Source organism: Balaenoptera physalus, assembly GCF_965194825.1.
Source record: "Balaenoptera physalus genome assembly, chromosome: 11".
In the NCBI taxonomy this organism is placed as follows: Eukaryota; Metazoa; Chordata; class Mammalia; order Artiodactyla; family Balaenopteridae; genus Balaenoptera; species Balaenoptera physalus.
In genome coordinates, this window is record NC_138896.1 from 36,146,604 (window position 1) to 36,157,208 (window position 10,605).

At 37.0% G+C, this 10,605-nt stretch overlaps 1 long non-coding RNA gene across 1 annotated transcript in view; it reads left to right on the plus strand.

The window, feature by feature from the left end:
• LOC309637648 overlaps positions 1–10,605 on the plus strand; it is a 28,204-nt gene that overhangs the window by 11,652 nt on the left and 5,947 nt on the right. The window lies entirely within an intron of this gene.

Here is a 10,605-nt window from a genome sequence, read left to right on the forward strand (position 1 = left end):
TATTCCAGAATTCAAGAGGTCCACAGGATATACAATGAGAAAGCCTCCCTCGCTCCATCATGTTTGTTCTTTCTCAAGCCCACACTTGATAGCACACTCTACAAACGATTCTGCCCTTTGCTTTCCTTTTTAGGAGTTTGGGTTTTATTTACATGCATTTGAAGTTTTATGTAAGAGAATGGCATGATCCAATATCCATTTTTAAAAGGTCACCTGGGCTATCATGTGGAGACGGGATTTTCTGTGTCATTCATTCATTCATCCATCTGTCCACCTACTCGTCCATCCATCCATTCATTTATGGAGCACCTTATCTTTTTTTTTTTCCTATTGGTGAAAACATTTACATAATGTTTTATTCAGCCATCTTTTAAGATTTTCTTAACAAATATTGATGTTATGGCAAAATTATTGGCTTATGAAATATGTTCATACATTCTACTTTTTATGGTTAAGTGGAAGATTTTTTTTGAGATACATTTTATTGAGATACATTTTTTAAATTTCATTTTTTTTTTTAAGTGGAAGATTTAATTGGGGGAAACCAATAATATTAATGATCATGATAATTAAAAACTAAAGCGTAATATCCTAAAAGTCAACACAACAAAAATTACAAATATTTTAGAAAAGGAACCAAATACTATCAGTAACCATTTGTTTCTAGAACAGATGCACTTATGCATTCATCGATTTAACAGTTTTGGACAGCATTTTACTGAATAAAATTTAACAACCTACTAACCAGCACCTGCTTTTTCAACTTATATGAATCTATCATATCTCTGCTAATCTGTTTATCCATCTGTCCATCTGTCTACCTTCCATTTAGCTGTCTATCTGTCTTCGGGTTATGATTTCTTTTTTTAAAAAAATATTTATTTATTTATTTATTTATTTATTTATTTTTGGCTGTGTCAGGTCTTAGTTGCAGCATGCGTACGGGATCTTTCGTTGTGGCATGCAGGCTATTTCATTGTGGCGTGCAGGCTTCTCTCTGGTTGTGGTGTGCAGGCTCCAGAGTGCGTGGGCTCTGTAGTTGTGGGGGTCATGATTTCTTATGAAGAGAATCAAAAGCCTAACACAGTATCTGCTGTGGACTTTGATGGAATACCTTATCTTTGCAGGCCTGGTGCTGGGCTCTCAGCAAACAGAGAGATAATGCAGGCAAAGTTCCTTTTCTCAAGGAGCTCACAGTCAAAGGGGGGAGGCAGCCAATAATCAGACAGTTACAGTAATGCGTGGCGAGCCCTTTGAGGGTGTGCTATCTAAAGAAGGGCCAAAGCATAGAAAAGGGATATCAAAACACTTATGGGAGCAGGGAGGGCTTCCTGGAAGTGGTGACATGATGCTGAATTGGAAGGAGCATCAGGTACTCTGAAGGGAAAAAGGGAGGGGAAAGAGGTAGCATTTCAGTCACAGGAAACCACCTGGGAAAAAGGTGATACTCATAAAGGAGAATAGCATGCTTGGGAAAAAGTGATGCATCCTGAAGACTTCCATTATTTCTTCCAACTAGTTGTTACATAAGTATGAAAGCTATTGATTTTGGTCTATTAATTTTGTACCAGCTCTTGCCCTTTACTGAATTTTCTTACTAATTATAATAGTTTTTCAGTTGATTCTCCTGGACTTTCCACATAAATAGACAATTATTTTCTTTTCAGATAATGTAAAATTTAGCTCTTTTCCCAATTTTTATACTTGTTTTTTCTCTTTGTCTAATGACATTGGCTAGAACGTCCAGAAAAATGTTAAATCAGAATAAGAGTCAGTGATATCTTGTTCTTGACTTTAATGAGTATGCTTTAGTAGTTTCCCGTTAAACATACTGCTGGCTTTGGGGTAAGTGGATGCATGGATAGACAGACATATATCTTGAGGAATTATTCATCTGTACTTAGGTTGTTAATTTTTTTTTTCCTTAAAATAAGAATGGATGTTGGATTTTAAGAAATCCAGTATAGTAGACATTTGATTATGTGATTTTTCTCTTTGGTCAATTAATGTAATCAATTATGTTATAGATTTATTCATATTGAACCATCCCTTTATTCCTAGAATAATGTGCTGATAGGGTCTGTTGCTAATATTTTAATTTATATTTTTGTGAAATTTTCAATAATTTTCATGAGATTACAGTATTTTTGACCAAGTTTTGAGATTTTTGAGCAATTTTCTAAAATTCAGATTTTGGAACACATAAAAGCATACTTTTTAGGTCTTTAGTACAGATTGTCCCCTTTTACCATTATAAAAAGCCATCTTTGTTTTCTTTATTGATTTTTGCCTTGAATTCACCCTTATCTGATATTAAGACTGGCTCACCTGCTTTTTTGTTTGCATTTGCTAAGTATGCCTCTGTCCATACGTTGGTTTTCAGCCTGAGTTATTTTTAGTAGGTGTATTGCTTGTATATAGAGAATAATTGGGTTTTGCTTTATCATCCACTATGAGAATATTTTTCTTTTAATAGGTGAGTTTAGCTCATTCATATTTATTGAAATCTTATTTATCTTCTTACATGTATTGTTACACTTTCTGTTTATATTGCTTCTTTTACCATATGGCTTCTCTTTTTTGTGTGTGTTTCTTTGGCTAATTTGGAGAGTTTAAATATCTATTCCAAAGTTGTCTTTTAACTTTAAATTAATTACTTAATCCTTCATATTTGGGGGCAGTATTTATTAATATCCTATAAAAATTAAATGTAATAAGTTTTTGTTTTTTTCTTTTTATTTTGAATTTTATTTTTATACAGCAGGTTTCTATTAGGTATCCATTTTATACACATCAGTGTATACATGTCAATCCCAATCTCCCAATCCATCACACCACCACCCCCACCCCCTGCTGCTTCCCCCCCTTGGTGTCAATACGTTTGTTCTCTACATCTGTGTCTCTATTTCTGCCCTGCAAACTGGTTCATCTGTACCATTTTTCTAGGTTCCATATATATGTGTTATTATACGATATTTGTTTTTCTCTTTCTGGCTTACTTCACTCTGTATGACAGTCTCTAGATTCATCCACGTCTCTACAAATGACCCAATTTCGTTCCTTTTTATGCCTGAGTAATATTCCATTGTATGTATGTACCACATCTTCTTTATCCATTCGTCTGTCGATGGGCATTTAGGTTGCTTCCATGACCTGGCTATTGTAAGTAGCACAGCAGTGAACATTGGGGTGCATGTTTCTTTTTGAATTATGGTTTTCTCAGGGTATGTACCCAGTAGTGGGATTGCTGGGTCATATGGTAATTCTATTTTTAGTTTTTTAAGGAACCTCCATACTGTTCTCCATAGTGGCTGTATCAATTTACATTCCCACCAACAGTGCAAGAGGATTCCCTTTTCTCCACACCCTCTCCAGCATTTGTTGTTTGTAGATTTTCTGATGATGCCCATTCTAACCGGTGTGAGGTGATACCTCATTGTACTTTTGACTTGCATTTCTCTAATAATTAGTGATGTTGAGCAGCTTTTCATGTGCCTCTTGGCCATCTGTATGTCTTCTTTGGAGAAATGTCTATTTAGGTCTTCTGCCCGTTTATTGATTGGGTTGTTTGTTTTTTTAATATTGCATGAGCTGTTTATATATTTTAGAGATTAATCCTTTGTCCATTGATTCATTTGCAAATATTTTCTCCCATTCTGAGGGTTGTCTTTTCATCTTGATTATAGTTTCCTTTGCTGTGCAAAAGCTTTTAAGTTTCATTAGGTCCCATTTGTTTATTTTTGTTTTTATTTCATGACTCTAGGAGGTGGGTCAAAAAAGATCTTGCTGTGATTTATGTCAAAGAGTATTCTTCTTATGTTTTCCTCTAAGAGTTTTATAGTGTCCGGTCTTACATTTAGGTCTGAAATCCATTTTGAGTTTATTTTTGTGTATGGTGTTAGGGAGTGTTCTAATTTCATTCTTTTACATGTAGCTGTCCACTTTTCCCAGCACCACATATGACTGTCTTTTCTCCATTGTATATCCTTGCCTCCTTTGTCATAGATTAGTTGACCATAGGTGTGTGGGTTTATCTGTGGGCTTTCTGTCTTGTTCCATTGATCTATATTTCTGTTTTTGTGCCAGTACCATATTGTCTTGATTATTGTAGCTTTGTAGTATAGTCTGAAGTCAGGGAGTCTGATTCCTCCAGCTCCGTTTTTTCCCCTCAAGACTGCTTTGGCTATTTGGGGTCTTTTGTGTCTCCATACAAATTTTAAAATTTTTTGTCCTAGTTCTGTAAAAAATGCCATTGGTAATTTGTTAGGGATTGCATTGAATCGGTAGATTGCTTTGGGTAGTATAGTCATTTTCACAATATTGATTCTTCCAATCCAAGAACATGGTATATCTCTCCATCTGTTGGTATCATCTTTAATTTCTTTCATCAGTGTCTTATAGTTTTCTGCATACAGGTCTTTTGTATCCCTAGGTAGGTTTATTCCTGGGTATTTTATTCTTTTTGTTGCAGTGGTAAATGGGAGTGTTTCCATAATTTCTCTTTCAGATTTTTCATCGTTAGTGTATAGGAATGCAAGAGATTTCTGTGCATTAATTTTGTATCCTGCAACTTTACCAAATTCATTGATTAGCTCTAGTAGTTTTCTGGTGGCATCTTTAGGATTCTCTATGTATAGTATCATGTCATCTGCAAACAGTGACAGTTTTACTTCTTCTTTTCCAATTTGTATTCCTTTTATTTCCTTTTCTTCTCTGATTGCCGTGGCTAGGACTTCCAAAATGATGTTGAATAATAGTGGCAAGAGTGGACATCCTTGTCTTGTTGCTGATCTTAGAGGAAATGCTTTCAGTTTTTCACCATTGAGAATGATGTTTGCTGTGGGTTTGTCGTATATGGCCTTTATTATGTTGAGGTAGTTTCCCTCTGTGCCCACTTTCTGGAGAGTTTTTATCATAAATGGGTGTTGAATTTTGTCAAAAGCTTTTTCTGCATCTATTGAGATGATCATATGGTTTTTATTCTTCAGTTTGTTAATATGGTGTATCACATTGATTGATTTGCGTATATTGAAGAATCCTTGCATCCCTGCAATAAATCCCACTTGATTGTGGTGTATGATCCTTTTAATGTGTTGTTGGATTCTGTTTGCTAGTATTTTGTTGAGGATTTTTGCATCTATATTCATCAGTGATATTGGTCTGTAATTTTCCTTTTTTGTCGTGTCTTTGTCTGGTTTTGGTATCAGGGTGATGGTAGCCTCATAGAATGAGTTTGGGAGTGTTCCTTCCTCTGCAATTTTTTGGAAGAGTTTGAGAAGGATAGGTTTTAGCTCTTCTCTAAATGTTTGATAGAATTCACCTGTGAAGCCATCCGGTCCTGGTTTTTTGTTTGTTGGAAGATTTTTAATCACAATTTCAATTTCATTACTTGTGATTGGTCTGTTCGTATTTTCTATTTCTTCCTGGTTCAGTCTTGGAAGGTTGTACCTTTCTAAGAATTTGTCCCTTTCTTTCAGGTTGTCCATTTTATTGTCATAGAGTTGCTTGTAGTAGTCTCCTAGGATGCTTTGTATTTCTGTGGTGTCTGTTGTAACTTCTCCTTTTTCATTTCTAATTTTATTGATTTGAGTCCTCTCCCTCTTTTTCTTGATGAGTCTGGCTAATGGTTTATCAATTTTGTTTATCTTCTCAAGGAACCAGCTTTTAGTTTTATTGATATTTGCTATTGTTTTCTTTGTTTCTATTTCATTTATTTCTGCTCTGATCTTTATGAGTTCTTTCCTTCTGCTAACTTTGGTTTTCTTTGTTCTTCTTTCTGTAGTTCCTTTAGGTGTAAGGTTAGATTGTTTATTTGAGATTTTTCTTGTTTCTTGAGGTAGGCTTGTATAGCTATAAACTTTCCTCTTAGAACTGCTTTTGCTGCATCCCATAGGTTTTGGATCATCGTGTTTTCATTGTCATTTGTCTCTAGGTATTTTTTGATTTCCTCTTTGATTTCTTCAGTGATCTCTTGGTTATTTAGTAACATATTGTTTAGCCTCCCTGTGTTTTGTGTTTTTACATTTTTTTCCCTGTAATTGATTTCTAATCTCATAGCATTGTGGTCAGAAAAGATGCTTGATGTGATTTCAATTTTCTTAAATGTACTGAGGCTTGATTTGTGACCCAAGATGTGATCTATCCTGGAGAATGTTCCGTGCGCACTTGAGAAGAAAGTGTAATCTGCTGTTTTTGGATGGAATGTCCTATCAATATCAATTAAATCTATCTGGTCTATTGTGTCATTTACAGCTTGTGTTTCCTTGTTAATTTTCTGTTTGGATGATCTGTCCATTGGTGTAAGTGAGGTGTTAGAAGTCCCCCACTATTATTGTGTTACTGTCGATTTCCTCTTTTATAGCTGTTAGCAGTTGCCTTATGTATTGAAGTGCTCCTATGTTGGGTGCATATATATTTATAACTGTTATATCTTCTTCTTGGATTGATCCCTTGATCATTATGTAGTGTCCTTCCTTGTCACTTGTAACATTCTTTATTTTAAAGTCTGTTTTATCTGATATGAATATTGCTACTCCAGGTTTCTTTTGATTTCCATTTGCATGGAATATCTTTTTCCATCTCTTCACTTTCAGTCTGAATGTGTCTGTAGGTCTGAAGTGGGTCTCTTGTAGACAGCATATATATGGGTCTTGTTTTTGTATCCATTCAGCATATATATGGGTCTTGTTTTTGTATCCATTCAGCAAGCCTTGCTTTTGTATCCATTTTGTGTCTTTTGGTTGGAGCATTTAATCCATTCACATTTAAGGTAATTATCGATATGTATGTTCCTATGACCATTTTCTTAATTGTTTTGGGTTTGTTTTTGTAGGTCCTTTTCTTCTCTTGTGTTTCCCACTTAGAGAAGTTCTTTTAGCATTTGCTGTAGAGCTGGTTTGGTGGTGCTGAATTCTCTTAGCTTTTGCTTGTCTGTAAAGCTTTTGATTTCTCCATCGAATCTGAATGAGATCCTTGTCAGGTAGAGTAATCTTGGTTGTAGGTTCTTCCCCTTCATCACTTTAAGTATATCATGCCACTCCCTTCTGGCTTGTAGAGTTTCTGCTGAGAAATCAGCTGTTAACCTTATGGGAGTTCCCTTGTATGTTATTTGTCATTCTTCCCTTGCTGCTTTCAATAATTTTTCTTTGTCTTTAATTTTTGCCAATTTGCTTACTGTGTGTCTCAGCGTGTTTCTCATTGGGTTTATCCTGTATGGAACTCTCTGCACTTCCTGGACTTGGGTGGCTATTTCCTTTCCCATGTTAGGGAAGTTTTCGGCTATAATCTCTTCAGATATTTTCTCGGGTCCTTTCTCTCTCTCTTCTCCTTCTGGGACCCCTATAATGCGAATGTTTTTGTGTTTAATGTTTTCCCAGAGGTCTCTTAGTCTGTCTTCATTTCTTTTTATTGTTTTTTCTTTATTCTGTTCGGCAGCAGTGAATTCCACCATTCTGTCTTCCAGGTCACTTATCTGTTCTTCTGCCTCAGTTATTCTGCTATTGATTCCTTCTAGTGTATTTTGCATTTCAGTTATTGTGTGGTTCATCTCTGTTTGTTTGTTCTTTAATTCTTCTAGATCTTTGTTAAACATTTCTTGCATCTTCTCGATCTTTGCCTCCGTTCTTTTTCCGAGGTCCTGGATCATCTTCACTATCATTATTCTGAATTCTTTTTCTGGAAGTTTGCCTATCTCCACTTCATTTAGTTGTTGTTTTGGGGTTTTATCTTGTTCCTTCATCTGGTACATAGCCCTCTGCCTTTTCATCTTGTCTATCTTTCTGTGAATGTGGTTTTTGTTCCACAGGCTGCAGGATTCTAGTTCTTCTTGCTGCTGCTGTCTGCCCTCTGGTCTGGACTTGCTTAGTTCTGGTGACTGGGAAGTCCAAGATCAAGGCACCAGCAGATGTGGTGTCTGGTACCCACTTCCTAGTTCATGGAGGGAGAGCAAATGTAATAAGTTTATATTTCCACCTCTCCCTACTTCTTTTCATCCCTCAATAATCAAATTATATTGACAGATTGGTTGGTTGATTTTACATCTTTAAATATATTTATAACTTATTACTTGATTTATTACCCTTAAATGACATTTTTTACCTGTGGTTATGAAAGATGAGGAAATCATCAAACCAACACCTCTTTACTCCTCCTGTCCCTTTTCTTTTCTTTAGTTAAAATTTCTACATTTGATTTAGTATTAGTCCTACCTATAATTTTTTTTCTCTTAGTGATAAACTATGAATATAGTCTCATGTTGTTCTTCTATAGTATTGATTTTGACAGCTACATAATAGTTTTGTATGGATAAATGTATCATCATTTATTTAGCCAATCCCCTATTATTGAACATGTAAGTTGTATTCAGTTTTCACTAGTATGAATAGTATAAACCAGGCTAACCTCTTTGCAGTTTAAAACTCTGTATTTCTGGGCTTCCCTGGTGGCGCAGTGGTTGAGAGTCTGCCTGCAAATTCAGGGGACACAGGTTCGAGCCCTGGTCTGGGAAGATCCCACATGCCGCGGAGCAACTAGGCCCGTGAGCCACAACTACTGAGCCTGCACGTCTGGAGCCTGTGCTCCGCAACAAGAGAGGCCACGATAGTGAGAGGCCCGCGCACTGCGATGAAGAGTGGCCCCTGCTCGCCGCAACTAGAGAAAGCCCTTGCCCAGAAACGAAGACCCAACACAGCCAAAAATAAAAATAAATAAACAAATAAACAAATAAAAAACAAAACAAAACAAAAACTCTGTATTTCCAACTCTTGGAAAAGGGTAATTAGAGGCCAGTTCCTATCAGGACAGTGGTCTCAGACCTTAGTGACCATCCACGTCTCCTGGGGATCTTGTTAAATGCAGATTCAGATTCTGATTCTCAGGCTAGAGCCTGAGATTCTGCATTTCAAGCAAGCTCCCAGGTGATGCTGATGCTGTAGGTCTTCCGACCACACTTTGAGTAGCAAGATCTTTGAATACATTTTATATCTGTGGAATTTTGCTTGAATGAAAAAAGTGCTAGGAAACATACTCTGTAGCAGAGATTCTCATTGTTCACACACTGTAAAATATTAGGTTCATATCAGAGTAATTTGTAGCAAATCATCATTATCTGTGAATGTTCATTTGCAATTTTATTAGTGCAACTGCAAGGTTACCCTTATGCTGTAAATCTCCTCACTTGCTTGGGCCTATTGTGGATGTGTCCACAGGAGCCTCTCAGATATGCACATTGCTTTCACATGGGGAAAAAAAATTTGAGTACCTGGGGACCAGCAATTAAGCAGAAGTCAGATCCTACCCTGGGATGAATTGGTGAAGAGAAGCCTTTGAACCCCAATTTGTCAATGATATCTGCACTCCTAACCCTTGGAGACGTGTCTTTTGTTTGGTGGGTGGTTGTTTAGGTAGGTTTATCCTACCAGACCCTAAGTGATCTGGGCCCCTGCCTGCCTCTCCCAGTCACATTCACCTCCTTCATGTTCATTCTACATGGGGTTTGGCATACTTTTTCTGTAAAGGGCCAGACAGTAAATAGTCTTTGTTGGCGTACTGTCCCTGTCATGACTACTCAGCTTCGCCATTGTGGAGCAAAAGCAGCCATAGAATGATGTGAACAAATGAGTGTGCCAATAAAACTTTATTTATAAAACCAGGTAGTGGGCCATAGTTTACTGACTCCTGCTCTAACACACCAAATAGGCTTCTGCTTTAGGGTCTTTGCTTAGAACTCACTTCCCCAGATGATCCTAGGACTTGTTCCCCCACTCTGTTCAGGTGTCTCAGATATTATGTCATCAGAAAGCCCTTCCCTAACAACCCAATCTAAAACAGAACTCTGCTCCCATATCTCCATTTTTTCCCCTCCTCTCTCCTATGGTAAATACTTCATTTAGTTGCTTTACTAATAATATTGATCACATTTTGGTAACTCCTAGAGAAAAGCATATGTGTTTATAGACAGAATATTTTTTTATACATGTAGCAGTCCATTTACAGTGGACAATCTCTATGGACAGAAATAGCTTTATTATGCAGAGTTTGTTTTTATTGTATTCCTCTCATGACTTTTCCCCTGAGATTTAGACTGAGTTTGGCAGTGCCAAATGTATCATATGGTGAATTGGCACAGGGCGATATGAAAGAATTGCTTTGTTCTAGATCCCCATCAGTGAAAAAAATAATGTATTTGGCTCTTTTGGCTCTTCATATAGATTATAAGTTCTGCTCCATATGTAATTTTCAAAGAACTGTTTATGGAAAGAGAATTTCCTAGATGATTTGCCTGTTTCCCAGAAGCAGAGGAAGCCACAAGGCTGGTCAGTGCTGTTTCCCAGAAGCAGAGGAAGCCACAAGGCTGGTCAATGCAAGGCTGGGAATTGGGAGATGATCAGATAGGAAATTCATGATAGGATCTGATGGCTTTGGAGGATGCAGCCCCAGGGAGGAGAGAGAGGTCAGATCCTGAAGAGTTCACACCAGGTGTCCGTGACCTCCCTGCTGTAACCTTAGGAAATCTACATTAGTGCACCACTTTGAGTGCAGCTGAACAAGGTCTCTCTATGTGGGTGGCTGATGCAGAGAGTGTGTGCCACATGTCATGGCGATGAC